Below are 21,431 nucleotides of genomic sequence, written 5' to 3' on the forward strand. Positions count from 1 at the left end.
GCCAAAGGAGATCACTCCTCGGGGACTGGATTGTGGAATTGAGAGAAAGGACTTTTAAGAAGTGGCTGTCTGAGTGAGAACAATTAGGGACTTTCTTTTTCTTTTAGGGCTGAGCTGCATGCTCACTAGTCTTAAATGCAAAGGTTGAATATAAAATGAAACAGAAAAAAAGAAATATGTTTTCCAACTGTCTGCATGTGGCCAGCTGCCAATCTGCCTAGCCTGGGCGGTGATTCTCGCCGTAACGTCAGCAGAGAGATGGGTCCCATGTTCTTGTTGTTTCTCATTAGTATTTCATTTTAGCCCCCTCAGTCGTGAAACTTTGAAGGGTAACAGGAAAGACAACAAATTGTGGTCAGAGCTTGCAATTATAAACTCACTTCAATTAAACTGAGGCAAAAAGGTGTACAGTTTTCTCTTAGCCTTGGTTTCCGGATTCATAAAGTGAAAAAATAATAATTCTGCTTCAAGGCTGACTTCTTACTGCTATTCGGGTCCTGGTTTAAATGTCACCTCCTCCGAGAGATATCCTATCTGAAGTATCTCCCTCCCTCCAACCATATACATGTCACATCATCCAGTTCCAAGTCCTTCCCCAAACTCTGCTTTACATTTATTTGTTGCCTGACTCCCCCAATTAAAGTATAAAGACTATGAGGGTAAGGACCTTTTATCTGTGTTGATTTGTTGATTCATCCAATAAATATTGTTTAGTGACCTCTGGGTGCCAGACGCTGTTCCGTGCACTGGGGATGCATCAGTAAAGTAAGGAGATTAAGACCTTGTTTTCTAACAGAGAAGTTGGCCTTGAACAAATGAGCAAATAATTTACAGCATGTCCAATGGTAATAGGTGTTCTGAAGAAGGATAACATTTTTAAAGGAACAAAGTCGATCATCGTGGGGGTATAATTTATACGGGGGGGTCAGGGAAGGCCTGAGGAGATGACATTTTAACAGAGACCTGGAGAAAAGGAAGGAGCGAGATGTGCAGATACCCGGAGCTAGTGTACCGGGAAGTAGGAGCACTAAGGGCAAGGGCCTTGAGTGGTTTTTCTAAAAACAGCAAGGGCAGTGTGGCTGGAGATGAGAGAGTGAGGAACCAATGGGAGGAGATGGAAGGCAAGCCTGGCTCATGGAAGCACAAGTGATTTATGGTAAAAGGGCTTTTGATTTTATTCTGAATGAGATCAGAAGATGGACTAGTTTGGGGTAAAAGGGTAACTTCTGTTTCTTTGGCTATGACAGCTGTGTGGAGAGGAGATTGAGGAAGGTCTTTTTTTTTTTAATATTTATTTATTTATTTGAGAGACAGAGAATGGGGGTGGGGGGGGGCAAAGGGAGAGAATCTCAAGCAGACTCCCTGCTAAGGTGGAGCTGGAGGTGGGGCTCCACTCGGGCTGAAAGTGAGGCTCCATGCAGGGCTCGAGGCAGGGCTCCATGCAGGGCTCGATTCCCATGACCTTGAGATCATGACCCCAGCTGTAATCAAGAGTTGGAGACTTAACTGACTAAGCCACCCAGGTGCCCCTTGAAGAAGGTCTTAATGGAAGCAACGTGACTGTGGAAGATATTTATAGCAATGATCCAGGTAAGAAATAAAGGTATTTTGAATGGGTGGCAGCAATGGTGGTAGTGGGAAGGGCTTTAATTCCAGATATATTTTAGAGGTAGAGGTTACAGGATTTCCTGACAGATGGGGCAAGCAGGGGAGTAGGGAGAGAGAAGAATCAAGAATGTCTCCCAGGTTTTGGGGGTGTCTGTTTGGCTCAGTTGGTAGGGCACACAACCCTTGATCTAGGAATTGTGAGTTCAAGCCCTATGTTGGGCGTAGAGCCTACTGGAAAGAAAAAAAAGAATGTCTCCCCAGGTTTTGACTTGAACAAATGAAACGGAGATAGAGAGCTAGAGAGCTTAAGTGAGGAGAGGATTAATATGAGAAGCGTGGAGGCAGGGGTGAGTTTGATTTGACATATTAGTTAATTTTGAAATACACATTAGAAATTCAAGTGGAAATGTTGAATCAGTTAGACATACTAACTCAGAAGTTCGAGGGAAGCTATGAAGACTGGAGATACAAAATTTGGACAGCATCAGCAAATAGATAAAATCTGAAACTCTCTCTCTCATCACTGTATCCTTGGTGTCTAACATGGTATGGACACTCAATAAATATGTGTCAAATTAATGAATGAGTGAGGATAAAATGAGATGATGGGTATGAAAGTGTTTTTCAAACTGTAAGTGCCTCTGCAAATAAAAGGTCATACACAATATTATAGTATGATTATCTTACAAACAGAAAACCTTTGAATGAGCAATAAAGATTTAGCAAAAGCACAACTAGAAATCTTTCTTCTAACAGAAACAAACTCCAGATGGCTTCTTTCCTCCTCCCCTTTTTGATATTTAAAGTCGATACTTTCTAATACTGTAATTAAGGGCAGTAAAGCACCATAAAAAACTGAATGCTAGTGAAATGTAGCAATGGCTTTTTTCTAATCATGGCTCTTCAAATTGTCAAAAAGATCTTCACAGCAATTTTTCAAACTGTTTCAGAAGGAGTACTTTTTCAAAAACTACATGGGTTTTGTATGGACTTTCCCACCCCAGCTCACGCCATAACTCTAAATTCAACTGGCATTATTTTGCATTAAATAAAATATAGCCTTGACTTCTTTCTATTTGCCTTTTAAGTCACAGCCTGGTATTTTCATTTAAAAAAAAAGTCACTTGATGACTTGATGACTTGAGCCTGGGTGGCTCAGTCAGTTAAGCATGTGACTCTTGATTTCAGCTCAGGTCATGATCTCAGGGTTGTGAGATGAGTCCCCCTCCCCCAACAGGGCCTGTGCTCAGTGCAGAGTCTACTTGAAATTCTCCCTCTCCACCTCCCCTTTGCCCTCCCCCCACTCAGGTGTGCCTTCGCCCGTACTCTTTCTCTTTCTCCCTCTCTCTAAAATAAATAAGTCTTTTTAAAAAGACAAAAAAGTAGCTTGATGAATTTTATTGGGGAAACAATTGCTTTGGGGCTTAAACAATGATCTGGTAAAGTTCTTTGGACTTTTTTTTTTTTTTTAAGATTTTATCCATTTATTTGTTAGACGGAGAGAGAAACATAAGCAGGGAATGCAACAAGCAGGCAGAGAGAGAAGCAGCCTCCCCGCTGAGCAAGGAGCCCAGTGTGGGCCTCCATCCCAGGACCCTGGGATCATGACCTGAGCCGAAAGCAGATGCTTAACTGAGATACCCAGGCATCCCTTCTCTAAACTTTTTAAAGCACATGATAGAAATTAGAAGTTGCAAGTTATATTCCCTCTACTGATTATAGAAATATAACAAAGGTAAGAGTTTTCTGCCTATGAGAGCTGAGCATTGGGTATGAAGACTTAAAGTTTCCTGGACCGAGAGAGGAGACAGTCAGGTAGATGGAGGGATGAGTGGATGGATGGTTGGGGAGAAGTGAGTGTTGAGAGAAAGAGAAGCAGGAAGATATGAGAGAGTGAAAGGGAAAATGAGACATTCTGACTTTTAACAAGGGGCCAAAACAATTCAATAGGGCAAGGATAGTCTTCCTCACAACTGACTGGTACTATTGATATTCTTACTGGAAAAATAAACTTGAGGTTTACTTCACGATTTGCAAAAATTAACTTGAAATAAATCATGGATATAAATGTAATATCTAAATCTATAAAATGTATAGAAGGAAACATAGAAGAAATATTTTTGACTTTGATTTAGAGTTCTTGTGACATAAAAAGCATGAATCATAAAAGAAAAAAATCATATATTAAACTTTATCAAATTTTAAATAGTTTTCTCTTTAAAGATCACTAGTCAGACAGGGAAGAATGAAGGGGGGTAAACAGAAGGGGGAATGAACCATGAGAGACTGTGGACTCTGGGAAACAAACTGAGGGCTTCAGAGGGGAGGATGGTGGGGGATTGGGATAGGCCGGTGATGGGTATTCAGGAGGGTACGTATTGCATGGTGCACTGGGTGTTATATGCAAGTAATGAATCATGGAATATTACATGGAAAACTAGGGATGTACTGTATGGTGACTAACATAACATAATAAAAAATTACTATTAAAAAAATAAAAATAAAGATCACTAGTCAGAAATTGGAAAATCATGCCAAAGACTAGGAGAAAGTATTTGCCTAACATATATCTGGTAAAAGGCCTTCTACTTGGTATGAATAAATAAATAGATAAATCTTACAACTCAAGAATTTTTTAAAAATTTTAACAACAGTCAAAGATTTGAACACACTCTTCAGATGATATGAGAATGACAAAAAAGCATATGAGAAGATGTTCAACATCATTCGTCATCAGAGAAATTCAAGTTAAAATCACAATGAAATACTACTCCATACCTAATAGCATGGCTCAAATTTTAAAAAACCAACAAAACAAAAGTGACAGTGACATCTACTCTCTAACCATGAAGAAATAATAGGGACCAAACTGGAAACTGGTGAATAGAAAAACTGTGGCAGGTTCATGCACATACACCTACATATTACTCAGCTATAACTACTGACACATGCCAGAACATACATGAATCCCAAAAGAATTATGCTTAAAGAAGTTAAACATAAAAAACCCTCTTTTCTGCTTAATTCATTTATATGTTGTTATTTTTTTAAAGGCAAAAATACAGTAACATAAACAGGTCAGTAGTTACCAGAACTTGGGGGTCATAGGAGGAAAGTGACTGCAAAGGGGCAAGAGAGAACATGCTGGGGGGACAGAAATGTTCTATATCCTCATTGTGATAATGTCTGCATGTCTGTATAAATTTGTCACAACTCATAGAATTGTACACTTAAAAATTGGTAAATTTTATTGTATGTTAATTACATCTCTATAAAGCTGAGGGAAGATATTCATTTGATGAGATTAAAACATATTAGACCATCAACAAGAAAGGGTTGGTAAACTAGAAAGCAAATCAATAGAGTTTATCCAAACTGAAACACAAAGAGAGAATAAAGTTTTAAGAAATGAATAGAGCCTCAAGGACTTTAGGGCCAGTAACAAGCAGTCTAACACATATACACTTAGAACCTCAAAGAAGAAGAAAGAGTGAAGAAGGCAGATAAAAATATTTGAACAAGTATTGGCCAAAAATATTCCAAATTTAATTAAAAACATCAATCAACAGATGTCATCAGCTTAGTGAACCTCAAGCAGATAAATACAAAGAAAACCAAAACAAGGCACAAGCTGCTGAAGCCCCAAGATAAAAGCAGCCAGAGGAAAAAAAGGCATATGACATTCATATTAAGAATGACGCCTGACTTATTAGAAACAATGTAAACCCAAAGACCAAAACTTTCAAGTGCTTAAAGAAAAACTGGTCAAGCTAGAATTATATGTGCAGTGAAAATATTCTTCAGAAATTAGGACAACATAAAGACATAACCAGATAAATGAAAGCTGAGAGAATATGGTCCCAGGAGACTCACACCCATAAGCACTGATCAAAGAAGTTATGCAGGGTGGGGAATGACACCAGATTTACAGGAAGGACTGTAACACACCAAAGGTAGTAAATATGTGGTTAAATATAAAGACCATTTTTAATTAACTTCTTTAAGAGATGACTGACTACGTAAGGCATGTGACAATGTAACAATGTAACAAATATAGACATTAAATGTACAACACCAATATCACAAAGATGAGATGGAAGGTAATGGAATAAGGGTGAATATTGTAATCCCTAGAGCAACCACTAAAACAAATAAGAATACAAAAGTTGTAGTTCAAAATCCAGTAGAGGACCTAGGATACTATAATAAATAATATTTTGTTAATTCAGGATAAGGCAGAAAAAAAGGAACAAAGGAAGAACAAAGGGGACAATCAGAAAACAGATTTATACCCAACCATACCAATAATTTATATTAAATGTAAATAGACTAAAGACTTCAGTTAAAGACAGAGCTTATCTTACTGGATTAAAAAAACCAAAACCAAATACATGTCGTTTTCAAGTGATGCACTTTAAATATAAAGACAGATAAACCCTTAGTGAGAAAAAATTGAGGAAATACACCCATTTTCAATATCAGGAATGATAGAAGAGACATCTCTACTGATCCTGCTGGTGTTAAAAGGACCAAGCCAGTCACATTCATATTGAAGGTTTACAACCTAATATTGTATCCCAACTGACTAAATATTCATCAAGCCACAGATTGTGCTAAACAGTTCAGGTACATCCTTCTATTTAGTCCTTTCACAATCCTGTAGTGGAGACATATTTTTGTTCATATTTTATAGATGAGAAAAATCAAGGCTGGCAGAGGGTAATTGACTTGCTCAAGGTCACACAGCTTGTTAACAGCAGAACCACTTCCTTACTGAACTCACATCTTGTGGATATTTCTAGCTCATAACTGTCTCATTAGAATGAGTTTAAATGTATATATTATATTTTAAAGGAAGAACAGGTTTTGTTTTTGTTTTTTTTCTCTGAAACAATCTTACAGCCTGAAGGTCTTAAAAGAATGGAAAAGCTACTCACTGACTTGCTGCCACTGTTGCCATGGAAACTTGAAAAGAGATTACATACACATCAATTTTACAACTCCATCTTTTAATAAGTGTGGAACATAACCACAGGCTGCTGACTCCTCATGGAAAACTCCCTGAAAAATCCATCTAATCAAAAATCTCCACAGCTTTTCTAATACAAAAATCCCAATTCACACAGTAAGCTGAACTTTGCCAGATGGGGTGGATAATGATTCTCTTTTCCTAAACTGCTGTCCATCCTCTGTCTATTGAGAAGTGAATCAAGACAAAAAACAAAAACAAAATTAAAATAATACTGAAAAGCAAGGACAAGGGTCTACAATGCATTGGATGCTTATGTCCTAAGAGCCAGATCAAGGGGTGTTGGAGAGAGAGCTATGGGCACTGATTTAGAGCAGTGGTAAATATCGCTGAGACAAATGGGCAAATGTAAATTAGTCTCTGACAACGGAGGCAGCAGCTTCCACTAAAATCAAAATAAAACTTTCTTTGGCAGTACAGACTTATCTCTGTTGACTATTTCTCTGATGCTGAGGTATAGACATTGTCAACTCAAAGTCGGCTGTCATGGTAAGATGAAATTCTGAAATTCAATAAAGCATACATCTATTTACAAAGAAAGAGTGATGCCCTTGTTTATCTAAATTTAGGCTCTTAATGTGCCTCCCCAAAAGCTGATTTGAAAAGTCACAAAAGAAAACTGAAGCAAGAATTGGAGGCACAGAAAAGTAAGATGTGATTTGCCAATTTTTTTCATGACATATGACTCTGGCTCAGCCAGCAGAAATGATTTAGAAAATATGTTAATTACAAGTTCCTTTGGTTGCAAATGGCAGAAGTACTAAAGTAACAAGGGCTTGAACAACACAAAATGTGATTTCTCTGTTATTTGAAAGTGTGCATGTAGGGCTGATTTGGCAGCTCCACAATCATCAGAGACCCAGGCTCTGACTGAATTGTCCACCATTCTCAGCACATGACTGCCAACCTGTGTTCCAAGACGGTTATTGGAATGGCAAACCACACATTCACAAGAAAGCCCACAGAAAGGGAAAAGGAATGAAGAATGCTCCCTTTCCTTTTAAGGACACTGTTCTGTAGTGTCAGACACTTCTACTTATACCCTACTGGTCATGTCAGATGTGACTGGGCCAACCCCTATGTGCCACCGGCAAGCAGGACCTCACAGGTTGTATAAAAATAGCCAGGGGAAGAGGACTGATTTCTCCCTGCAACTGCAACGCCAGGGGACCCTGGACTCAGGTTTGATTGATTATTCATTTGTCATATATTCATTCAAGACACAATTGTTAGTCATACTGTATGTGTGAGGATTTGTGTTAGATTCTGGAAATAAGAAAGACAATAGTGACAAATAAATAACTTCAACACAATGTGTAAGGAATTTCACAGAGGTAAAAAAGTAGCTAACTGTTGCATTGCAAGGAGACCTTTCAAGGAAAATTTCACAGAGGAAATGCCATATAAGGTAAGTCTTTCAAAAATATGACTTTGCCAAGTATACTGGTGGAGGAGAGCTGGCGTGGGGGTGGGGAGATGAGAGCTGGAGAGTGTCAGAAAGTGGAGAAGGCATTCCAGGCAGAAGGAGGAACAGATGCAAATGTGACAAAATATGGGAAAGTATGGCTTGCTAGGGAGCTCTAGGCACTTCCACAGGACTTGGAATGGGGATGAGGATGTAGGAAGGGAGCCAGAGAGAAGTGGTAGATGAGACAAATGGAGACAGGCTGGAGAGCTTGTGCATCATTCTGTGCTCTGTAGGAAGCACTGGAGAGGTCTAGGAATGAGAGGATCTCAAGGAGTTTGTGTTTTGAATAACTCTGGAGGATGTGTGGGTAAGTGGAAGTCGAATGGAAGACGGGCATAACTGAAAGCAGAAAACGTGTTCATTTATCAAACATTTCCTGAGTCTCAAGTCTGTACCAGGCATTACAGGAAGTGCTAAGGATACCAAATGGAGTATGACAGACACAGGAGCCCTCCAGGACCTACAGCAGAGGAAGGGACATGAACCGGTGTTAACAGTACTTCGCAACGTGTGTGACCACAGGAAGGTGAAGGATGATCTGGGAGGACAGTAAAGAAAGTGCCTAACCCTGCTGGGATGGGACCAGAAAACTACAGAGAAAAGTGAACTTCAGTTTGTAAAGACTGACTAGAATTTTGACAGGTAGTCAAGGACTGCAAAGGGCATTCTTGGCAGACAGTGTGGTACCCACAAATATAAAGAGGCATGAGAAAAACTAGAAGTAGTTCAGTGTAGGGGTTCACGATGCAAGTGTGGGTGGAGGGGTGGAAAATTTGGCCTAGATCAGGACAGAGACAGCTGGAAAGTCACATGATCAGACCTGATAAGAGACTACAGCAAATGCCTAGTTAGGAAGAGAGGGGAACCTGATATAAAGTGGGTGAAAAGAGCAGTCACAGAGCTGTAGATCTCCCCTTTGCTCCCCCGATCCACACCATGCCCTCCTCCTCTGTGCTCCATTGCTCAGGAGGCTGAGTTGCATGGATGGCATCAATCAGCTCTCTTGTCCTTGGACTTCCAGCCGAGTTTGGCTGATGGGGAACAACAGAAGGACATTAACAGGCAGGAGAACTTGAGAGAGTGAGGTCAGGTTCCCTGCCTGTGAGGTGACCCAGGGATGACTTCATGCTCCTGTTCAGTGTTCTCCTCTCCACGGAGCTCTCCCGCTTTTGCTCTCTGCCCCAAAGTTCTGGCTTTTCTTTGTTCTCTTTGTCCCCAGAACCATTCCCTGCCCTTCCCCGCTTGGGCATGGGAGGGGTAAAACAACCCACTACGTACAGGGTGTTACACTATCCCTGTGGTTTCCCTACACTGTGCCCTTTGTGAATAGTCCCTTTATTAAGTTCTCAAATTATGCATTAAGTGTGCCAACTATTTCCTGCCAGGATCCTGACTAATATAATCAGTAAACACCACCTTCAATTCCATTTCTTCACAACTCTCGTGATTCTTCTGTGAAATCTAGAGCACCCAGTTTTCCAGGGGGGGGATGACTGAAACCCCAAGAAGGTTCATGGCTCTCACAGTACATTTAGTTAATTTCATATGTCAAAGATCACAGTTTGATGGGTTCAGATGAATTCAGGTGAATGAGACTAAATTCTTGCGACCAACCAGTTCACAGGTTAGGGGGGAAGATAGACTTGTATATAATTAACAGTAAAACCCACCAGACTAATCTCTGGCCTACTTCCTCAGCATGGTATGGTTTAAGCAAATAGTCCAGACTGAACGAAAATCATTTTCATGGGGATATATTGGTCAAAGGGTACAAATTTCCAGTTAGAAGATTAACAAGTTCTGGGGATCTGACGTACGGCATGGTGATTACAGCTAGAAATACTGTATTGTATACTCAAACGTTGCTGAAGAGTAGATCGTAAATGTTCTCACCACGAAAAAGAAATGGACATTATGTGATGGGATAGAGGTGCTAGCAAATGCTAGGAAGGTAAAGATTTTGCAGTATTTCAATATGTCAAATCAACATGTTGTAGATCTTAAACTAATATAATGTTATATGTCAGTTATATCTCAATAAAACTGGGGTTAATAAAACTGGGGCTAAAAAAAAAAAAACCCAAAACTGTAAAGATAAAGAAATGAAGTCTCAGGGAGGCTGTAGAACCTGTGCAAGACTGTACAGCTGGTCTACATGGGAGGCAAGATTTGAGCTACAAGCAGTAGAAAACCCATTTTGTTCCACCCCCGCTCTCTCTCATGCTAGAACTGCATTAACATCTGCTAAATAATTTTTAAAAATAATCTTTTCCAATTCCCAATTCCAGGGACAGGGACTCTAATTGTCCATCTAAACTGGGTATTCTGTTCTCATTCAGTCAGAGTGGCTTGTGATATAAACAGGCTACCTGCAAACTCAACACTCTGTGGGGAGAGGAAGCTTCCAGAGAAAGGGTACTGGCGTAACATGAGCAGACATCCCTAAAAGTATCTATTACACTAGATCATAGGCCCTGGTTAGTCTTTTTTTTTTTTTTTCCTTAAGAGGCAGGGAGGGGCAAAGAGAGCGGGAGAGAGAGAATCTTAAGCAGACTCCACACTCAGGGGCTCATCTCACTACCCTGAGATCATGACCTGAGCTGAAATCAAGAGTCTGTCCCTTACCTGACTGAGCCATCCAGGTGCCCGAGTCTTTCTTTAAATGAATAATGTCATAAGGCAGATTGTGATGTGCCAAGAAAGACTGATTTAAAGTCCAGCTTGTCTTAAGGTATTTTAGTGCTTTTTTTTTTTTTTTGAAGAGAAAGAACAATAGCATATTTACAACTCAATTACATTTCTATTATTCTACTTCTAGTCAAATTAGACATTCCTTGGTTCCACAGTGATTTTTCAGGGGGAGGGGTGTTGTCACACCTGCCGCACAGCTGGGTCCAAGGACTGCCTGCATGCTCCCAGCATGCTCTGGGGTTAGTTTCCATGCCAACCAATCTAGGAGTGTTTCCACCCTATCTACCCGCGCCAGGACAGACATTAATAGAATAGGCATATATGAGAAAGAGTAAGAGACAGGTTGAATAAGTGTATGCAATTATAGCACTGTGGTCCTAAATTATTCCTTATGCTAGTCCCCTTTATAACCCAAGATAATTGGAGACAGATTACGATGTCTTTCCTGCTAAGTGCTTAGAGCTCTTTCAAATATACTATCACATTATCCTCACAGCATCCCTAACAGATAAGAAAGGTCTAATTTTGAGGGTTGGGAAACTAAGGCACAGAATGGTAAAATGTCCATCTACACACATCGGATGAAGTGATACTAGCATTAGGATAGAATTCAAGATTCCTACCTGTAAAATCTGCATTTTCACTACTCTTTTCTGCTCCCCTCTCTCCATCAGCTTTAAATCCAAAGAAAATCAAACTCAATACAATTTTTTATTAAATCTCATCCTCATTATAGTTTGTGTAAACTGTAAAAATAACAAAAGCAGTAGAGGACATTAACTGCGGAGGACAAATGAGTAAACTAATAAAGAAAAAGGCAGGTGAATACAAAGATTGGGAAACAGAAAAGCAAGCATATATGTTTCACTGAAGTTAAAATATTTCACCTCAATTTTCCTTCAAGGACAGGAAATAACCACTCAGCTTTGAAATAACAGAAAGTTAATCCACTGGCATGAGGCATATTTGTGACTCAAGGAAACAGTATGACATCAATTATGGCCAACATTAACAAGAGTCACCTCAGAGTGAGAGGGAAATTCAGGAAGATGTGCCTCCCTCCCCCCAAAATGAGCTAAAATGAGCCCACTTTTCACCTTTTCTGGGATTCTGACTTTGGCCTCCACTGCCTCAGGGAGAGGAGACCAAGAGTATGTCATGGGAAGGGATAAGAATTGCCTTTGTGAGATGGAAGCTGAGGACACATTAAACCCTAACAAAGTGCTGGCTCCATTGTTTGAAAGATCCTGAGATTCATTTCACCTCATTATTCCATGTGAAAAACTACAACCAAAAAAGACAGCACTCTCTCCAGTGAATGCAGAAGCACCAGAATGTAATTTCATGCCCCTGATGTTTCTCCAAAGCAATAACCAATCACTCCAAAAGTCAACCACCAGCGACACACTAGTGTCAGGTGCTTTATGAACCCAGAGCTTTGGCACCCAGTAGACTTATTCCAAATTCATATATGCATATGCATGCACACACACATTTAAATTTTTTCTTTCCTCTCTAATTTCCTTATCATACAACATAAGATGTATTGACTTTATATCATAGTATTCAAGTATTTTTAATTTTAAATCATAGTATTTCAGTTACAGGATATCAAGAGGGAAAGTAATATCACTCAGGGGCTTTATCTCCTCTTCTGTGGAAGGGACTGGCATAGTTTTGGTTGTATACAGGATAGCTATACCATAGTAGGTAGAACTATGACCTTGTTAATGTCTTTATTTGGAGATTACTACGGTTTAAGGAGTTGTGTATGGGTGCCAAGTTGACAAGGGGTGGATTTGTGATGGTTAATTTTATGTGTCAACTTGACTGGTTAAACATTATTTCTGGGTGTGTTTATGAGAATGTTTCCAGAAGAGATTAGCATTTGAATTGGTGGACTGAGTAAAGAAAATTGCCCTCCCTGATGTAAGCGGGCATCGCCAGCCCCTTGAAGGCCATATGAGGGAGTGTTGATCCCTTCCGACTTCTCAGATCCAGGAAGTGTTAACTCACTCACATCACTTTACCCTATGTCCAGAATCTTTTCAAAGAGTAGAATACTAGCCTAGGACTGTCTTCTTTGTTTCTCTCCTGAGCACTATATCTGTGATATCTATTGCCTATTTGCCTTAAGGCAACAAACTCCAGCTGGACTCCCCACCTATTCCATCCTCAGGAAGTGGAGCAGTGCTCTGAGTAAAGCTTACAAGGTTCAAAGTCTAGCTAATGGTGAACATTCTGTTGACCAATAACACTTACAATAAGTGAACAATAGGCAATGTTACTTCTCCTTTCTGACATTTCGTGTTTCTGTCTATAAACTATGATTATGAACAATATCAACCTCATACGGATATTGTGAGGATTAAATGAGATAATCCACATGAAGTTTGTCTAGTGGCTAGAGTACAGCTAGCACTCAATACCTGTTAGCTATTTATTAAAACAACTCTCCAGAAATCTGTCTCAGCAAGGAGCTGTGCCTTTGCTCATCAGACAGTCCTTTCTATCGTACTCAAAGAGGGTGAACACAAAGGAAAGCACAGAAAACTAAGGACTGGAAAATGGTGAGGTTGTGGAAGTGGCCAATCAGGAGAAGCCAATTAAATAGTTGCCCGAAGCATGTATAAAGGGTCTCTCTGGACAGAATGGAATATAGTGTGTATAAAGCAGTTAAATGGGCACAGTTTAAGCCTCTTAGGGCAAATCTAAGAAGGGACGTATTAAGTGTATTCATAAAAACAGACAGACTTTGGAAAATATACTTAATTAAATGAAAGATTTGCATTGAAAACTAGTCTTTTCCCAAGCTCATTAGAATGGCAAGTCAATGATCCCTTAACAAATTTAGAATGTTGCTTTTATACGGTGGGAAGATTAGGAGACTGAAAAAAACTCAATACACTAGCAGTAAATCTGTGCCATGTCCAGACCTCAAGCAGAACTCATGCATTTTAGGTGGTGAAAAAGTAGACCGTATAGGAGAATTCAAGAGACACAGTGATATGCTTAAAGTATTCCAAATGTATTTGCAAAGAAAGATTTATTCTTTGCTGTGTTCAGTGTGTTGCCTAGAGCAAGAGTAAGCTCTTCCTCTCGTCTCTGGTTCACACGGGCTTTCTTGTTTACATGCTGCCCTTCATTTGCCACACAAAGATATTGCGAATCTGTCAGAAACACAGGCACTCCCCATGCAGTACAATGATAAACTAGCTGGTACAAAGAGCTTAGAAACCAGACAGAGTGTTCCTACATATCTAACCCAAGTTATTTTCTGTGGCTTAACATATTTTCAATAGCAGTTCAACCACATGCTTAACTCTAACATAGAATTCCTTTCACCAGCCATGGAAAAAAATAATCAAAGAGACTATTGCTTCTGTGGAAGTTCTTGTACATGACTCTGGGGGAATTATCCTTTCCCTCACTCCAACATGCTTTATGAGGTTGCCCCAATCTAGCTGCACTAAACCCCCCAAACGTATGACTCTGTGTGCACCAGAGCCACGGAGGTTGGAAGAGTCCCAAGAGTCACAGAAAGACAAGAAAGAATGCTTTAAAGCCCTGAGACCATTAATTATCCTGCAGAGCACCTAAACAGGCAAAGCATTTCCCCTCCACGGTCTGCATTATTCCAGTGCCTTTCAAAGTACAGTAGTCCCCCCTAACGAATGGCGGATACAGTCCAAGACCCCCATGGATGCCTGAAACTGCAGATACTACCATACACTATATAGACTATGTTTTTTGCTATACATATACACTTATGATAAAGTTTAATTTATAAACTAGGCACAGTAAGAGATTAACACAGTAACTAATAATAAAAGAGAACAATTATAACAACATATTGTAATTAAAGTTATGTGAATGTGGTCTCTCTCTCTCTCAAAATGTCTTATTGTACTATACTCACCCTTCTTGTGATGATGTGAGATGATAAAATGCCGACGTGACGAGATGAAGTGAGGTGAATGATGCAGGCATGTGACATAGCTTTAGGTTACTACTGACCTTCGGACAATTTATCAGCAGGATCATCTGCTTCTGGACCACAGCTGACCACAGGTAACTGAAACCATGGAAAACAAAACCACAGATAAGGTGGGGGGAGTTACTGTACCCTTTCCAGCACTGTGACAGCCTCTATCCTTTGGAACTTCTGAATATCCTCTGCCCTTCCACCTGGATCATCAAGCTTCTTTTTTTTTTTTTTAAAGATTTTATTTATTTATTTGACAGAGATAGAGACAGCCAGCGAGAGAGGGAACACAAGCAGGGGGAGCGGGAGAGGAAGAAGCAGGCTCCCAGCGGAGGAGCCTGATGCGGGACTCGATCCCAGGACCCTGGGATCACGCCCTGAGCCGAAGGCAGGCGCTTAACCGCTGTGCCACCCAGGTGCCCCTGGATCATCAAGCTTCTGACCACGGAGACAATATGGCAAAATGCCAGCAGGGACAGGAAATGGCTGGCATTCAGCTCCAGCTCAGCCTACTGCTGCCTCACTATGTGATTAAGAGCTTGGGTTTAAAAAAAAGTTAGCGTTTAAGGTAGACTGAATCAGGTTTGAATTCTGATTTTACCTCTCACTGGCTCTAAGACCTTGGACAAGTTACTTAATTTTTCTGAGCCTCAATTTCTCATCTATCAATTGAAGAGAATGATATAGCTACCTCTCTGAGTGCAGGAAAATTAAATGAGATAATTTATGTAAAGAATTCAATAAGCACAATAAGCAGTCAGTACATAATAGCTATTGTCGGAGAATCCTACTTTGGAGATGCAGTCTGACCTTCCCCCTCCCAAACATTCCTTCATTAGTTAAATGATTATTGATCCATTTTGGACATTAGCAAACCGTCCACAGAGCTCCACCAGCTAGATGTATGTGAGCTCGGGGTGCAAACTACATACAAACATTCAAATTTGAGATTAATATTCAATCTAGTAGCAGATTATCTTTTCCTGACCCCTAAGAATTATTCCAACAGACTGCTGGGCTCAGTCACATGAAAACCCAGTAAGAAAGTCAATCAGTAATTTATAGAAGAAGATAAACAAATTACCCATAAATACATTAAAAGGTTTAACCTTAATAATGATTAAATGAAGTAAAAATAATACAATAACACCATTATACCTATCCAAAATCTGAACATTTAAAAATGATAATATTCACTGGTGCCTGGGTGGTTCAGTTGGTTAAGCATCTGCCCTCGGCTCAGGTCATGATCCCAGAATCCTAAGATCAAGTCCTGCATTGGGCTCCCTGCTCAGCGGGGAGTCTGCTTCTCCCTCTGCCCCTCCCCCTCAACTCATGCTCTCTCTCAAAAATTAATAAATTCTTAAAATAATAATAAATGATAATATTCAGTGTCATCAGAAGCAGTATGAGATATGCTGATAAGGATGTAAACTTCTGGAGTACTATATTAATATGTATCAAGGGCCAAAAGTTGATATCTTTTGATCCAATAATTCAATGTCTAGAAATTTATCCTGAGAAAATACTCAGAAATACAAACAAAAATGTACATATGCAAGAATGGTCAAAGCAGTATTATTTTGGGGTGCCTGGGTGGTTCAGGCAGCTAAGCATCTGACTCTTGATTTCAGCTCTAGCTCCACATGGGGCTCCCCACTCAGTGGGGAGTCTGCTTGAGATTCTCTATTACTCTCCGTATGTCCCTCCCCCAGCTCACTAGCCTTCTCTCTCTCTCAAATAAGTAAATAAATCTTTTTTTAAAAAGCAGTATTATTTTAACAGCAATCAATTAGATAAATAGCATAAATACCCAACATTAAGGAATTGCTTAAATAAATTATGATAACTCCATACAATAAAATATCATGTACCCATTAAAAATTATGTTTTTCAGGGGGGCGCCTGGGTGGCACAGCGGTTAAGCGTCTGCCTTCGGCTCAGGGCATGATTCTGGCGTTATGGGATCGAGCCCCACATCAGGCTGCTCCGCTATGAGCCTGCTTCTTCCTCTCCCACTCCCCCTGCTTGTGTTCCCTCTCTCGCTGGCTGTCTCTCTCTCTGTCAAATAAATAAATAAAATCTTTAAAAAAAATCATGTTTTTCAAAGAGTATTCAATGCCATGGGAAAGCACTTACAATATAATGCTATTTTTAAAATTTTTTTAATATAATGCTATTTTTTAAAATTGATTATAAAACTTCCAAATATGTAGAGAAAATTAACAAAAGGAAATACGGTAAAATGTTCACTGTAAACATCTATAATGAAGGAAGTGGGGTCATGTTTATTTTCTTTTGTATGGTTTTTGTATTTCAAATTTTCTGTAATAAACACGCATTCCTTTTATGATCAGTTTTTGTTTGTACGTATGTTCCAGTTTCTCAGAGACTTAGTACTCTCCGTGGATTTATTTACACTTAAATGAAACCTTCTAAAGAAACAAATCCTCAGCCCCAAAGAATAACCCTACTCTAAAACTACTAGTATTCAGACTGCTCTGGCCAGGAGAAGAGACACTCGAGGTAGTCAGTGATTCCTTCTTCACCCCACCCTACTCAAATCACAGTAGGTGGGAGGGGAGCCTTAGGCTCGAAGGCTGATGGGAAAGTGACAAAGTAGCACAGACAAGCCAAGCAGGCACAGCCGTCTTCATCGAAGACCAGGCTCTGGTCAGCAGGCTGTCACTAAGTTGGCTATGATAACAATGATTTATTTCTATACAATCAGTAGGCTGTAACTATGCTGTTGATTCCCATTTCTATGAAGGTGAAGGAGTCCAGAGGCTGAGAATATTTTCAAGCTAGTCTTTCTCAGGAAGGGCCTGATCTCAGAAGAGAAAGTATGGCAGAACAATCACAGCCCTTTGAAGTTTTCCTTTGACTCACTGTCCAGCATGGGCCCAGGATTGTCCTGGATCTCATGGTTTCTGAAGGCACATTCTATCAACATTGTGAAATTATAGGATTGTTCATTGCTATTATTTAGCATCCACAGAGTGTTCTGTTATTCTGGGGCATCTTGCCAACAATAATTAGTAACTTTTCTCATCATTCCGAATAGCATTATTAGAATCATTATCCTCTGAAATATACAAGAATATTATATGCCACAGCAGTCACTGGCAAAGCCAAAATTAAACTTATTTTCTGGCTTCTTGATTAATAGAAGTCTCATATAATATAGAATTTTCCTACTAGAAGTAAAAGATGCATTATTTATATGTAAGTTAAGTAAGTTGGTTGTGATTTTCTCTCCTCTCAAATAAAAATTATTGTGTATTCTTTTAATTAAGTAACACAATTATACTGAGTTGCAATTAGTGTCTTCCTTCTCTTGCTTTCCTAAGAGGGCCCGGCCTCTATTTTAGTTTCCTCTGATTATTTGTGTCCATGGCTCTTGCTGGCTTTCATGTTAGTCATCTATCGCTGCAGAATAAATTACTCCCATAATTTAGAAGCTTAAGACAACAAACATTTATTATGTCACATAGTTTCTGAGGGTCAGGAATTTGACAGTCATTTGGCTGGGTGGTTCAGTAAAAGATCTCTTTATGAAGCTGCACCCAAGCTGTCACAGAGGCTGTGGTCATCGGTAATCTGACAGTTTGACTAGAGCTGTGGCTGTTGGCCTCAGTTTCTTGCTGGCTGTTGGCAAAGGGTTTCAATGCCCTGTGGGCCTCTTCTTTGGGCTGCTCACATAATGGCACCTGGCTTCCCCCCCGCCCCCGCCCTCCAAACTGAATGATGCAATAAAGAGCAAGATTGCTAGACAGCAACCAAAATGTTAGTTACACAGTCTTTAATAGCCTATTCTTGAAAGACACATTGCTTCTAGCATATTCTTTTGGTTACACAGAGCAGCTCCAGTAAAATGTGAAAGGGAACCATACAAAGGCATGCACATTAAGCAGCAGGGATTGCTGGGGTTCATTTTGGAGGCTGCCTACCGCAGCTTTTATTTTTTTATTAGAGAGAGAGGCAGAGGGAGAGGAAGAGAGAGAAACTTAAGGAGGCTCCATGCCCGCATGGATCTGGATGCAAGGCTCGATCTCACAGCCTGAGATCATGACCTGAACCAAAATCGAGAGTCAGACCCTTAACCAACTGAGCCCCCCGGGTGCCCTTACCATAGCTTTTAAAGAAAGTGTGATTTGCTTGTTTGTTTATCCAATGGTTTCTTCTTGTCTCAGTGGTAGCAAAGCCTTTCACATTCTTTCACAACCTATCAGCAGCAGGATGATAGCCAAGAAAATTCATTTAAAGTACAATCTTCCAAAATAACTTCTAACTTGAAAACATTTGTTAATTAAATAAATTTTGATCATTTTAATTAGCTTCACTGGCCTTAAGACTGTGGATCTATCATGCTGACATTATAAGAATTTTTGGTACATTTTTCTTGAATTGGATTTCCATGAAAAAATTATAACATTATTCTAATAGGAAAAGCCATTTGAGAGACTAGAATGGCAATGAAATATAGTAATTAAGACTCAGTTCCTAAGTCATGCCGGCCTGTGCTCAAATCCTCCTTCTGCACCGTCCTAGCTATTTGATTTCAGACAAACTGAGCCTCAGAGTGTCAGTTTCCTTATCTATAAAATGGGCACATTCCGAACTCTGTTGCCTGAAAAGCCGGCAAATGCTCAGCCAAGTGTGATCACGGTCAATAATGAAGCTTTCATGTTTCAGCACAGTATCCACACAGGGCAAAAAGGTCTTTTGGAAGTTTTTTCCAACTTCAGTGACCCCTCCCTCTCCTTTTATCTTTAAGAAATTTATTTAATCCTTCTTGCTTTCTATAGAAGGTAGATGTTTCTTAAGAGATTCTTCATTTTTAATTTTTTTTTTTAAAGATTTTATTTATTTATTCGACAGAGACAGAGACAGAGACAGAGACAGAGACAGCCAGCGAGAGAGGGAACACAAGCAGGGGGAGTGGGAGAGGAAGAAGCAGGCTCATAGCGGAGGAGCCTGATGTGGGGCTCGATCCCATAACGCCGGGATCACGCCCTGAGCCGAAGGCAGACGCTCAACCGCTGTGCCACCCAGGCGCCCCTCATTTTTAATTTTTAAAGGCTGCGACCAGCAAGGGAAAGTAGTGAATAGGTGTTTTATTTAATTTTTAAAATTAATTTCAAGAATCTGTCCGAGTCAGGCATTTTGAAACTGGACTAGGATGGACTTTGAAGGTTGTTCCCTCACCTTTCCCCTACTCTGTGCCCTGTCCCCCAGCATTGAGCAAATACGTGAGCTGAACTGAGATGACAGCTTTCACGTGGACAGCTAGCATATGGAGGTCCCAGGAGAGGTGAGTGGCTGCAGCGTGAGAGGAGGCATCAATTTGTTACCAACTACACCGATTCTCCCTGCTTCAGTCTTGAGCAAGGTCATTATTCTCAGCCTGCGGTGCTCCGGTGCACAGCAGGCTCAGCTGACTGTGCACGGGCCATTAGTATTCTGCACGTTCCATCGGCTAAATGTGCCATTTCATTTAGAATGCTTCTGATTGCATATTTTTTATATTCCTGGCCTCCTCCGAGAAACGCATGCCACGTTAGTGATCTGACAGGCGGCAGAGCGCACAGCGATGCATTTGTCATCAAACTAAAGGGGAAAGTTATTAAAACACTTGGCCGTCAACCATGAATTTGGTCAGAATTATTTAAGTTATAAAAGTACTTTTACACGCAAGAGCCAAAAATAAATAAGTAAATCAAGGAAGAATTGTGGAGAGGGGGAGAAAAGATTTCAGTAAGTTAGAATTTACCAAAGAGACTGGCTTTTCTCTATAATTATGTCCAAATAAAAGTTAAATGAATGCAGACATTTTTTCAGGTTATGAAATCATTTTCTGGCCATTGAAAATTGATATCTACTCAAGGCACATTTGGCATCGCATACTTTGCAAACCTCAGAAACTATATTGTTTTAAAGTATGTACCTTTAAAAGATAATTAATATTTATATTTAATTATGCTCTTCTCAATATTTCTTTGATGTGATAGGCCAGAAAACATCTGAATTGCTACTTCACAAGAGAAATAAATGAGGAGCATTGTTTTATGGGCTGTGAAAGGAATGTAAAATTTGTACTCCTATCAGCAGAGCTACTAAAAAATGGAAATTTATGATTTTTGCCTCCCAGAAAAACCTCATTAAGCTCCTTGAAGAAATGGAAACCTCATGAGCAGTAATCAAAGCATATGAAGCCTCCTGAGTGGTTAACAGAACCCACTTCATCAGACAATTCCACTGAGGACAGAGTTGCCCAAGGACATGCTTCTTACAGAATGTATTACGAATAAAATTCAGCTGCAGAGAGTGACTGAGCTAGAAAGCCTGAACACTAGACTGTATCCATGAGAACCATATTGGCCTTTCATCATTGTCAAATCTCCAGTAACCATAAACAAGCAAGAGGCAGACTGATGTGCCCCATTCAGGGCAAATCCGTGGACAGAACACTCCACACAGGCAGGCAGTGGAAGGCCCCACTACGGGAGGCCAAAGCAGCTAGGTATTACAGCTCCTTAACATGAGTCAGTGCGACTTAGAACCACAGTCTGGGCATGTGTCAGCTTGTCCTAAGCACGCCGTCCCTGTTTCCATGAAGACGATTGTACATGAGCCGAGACGATGAAAAA

This window comes from Ursus americanus, chromosome 26, assembly GCF_024610735.1.
Source record: "Ursus americanus isolate L20-20 chromosome 26, mUrsAme1.1.p, whole genome shotgun sequence".
In the NCBI taxonomy this organism is placed as follows: domain Eukaryota; kingdom Metazoa; phylum Chordata; class Mammalia; order Carnivora; family Ursidae; genus Ursus; species Ursus americanus.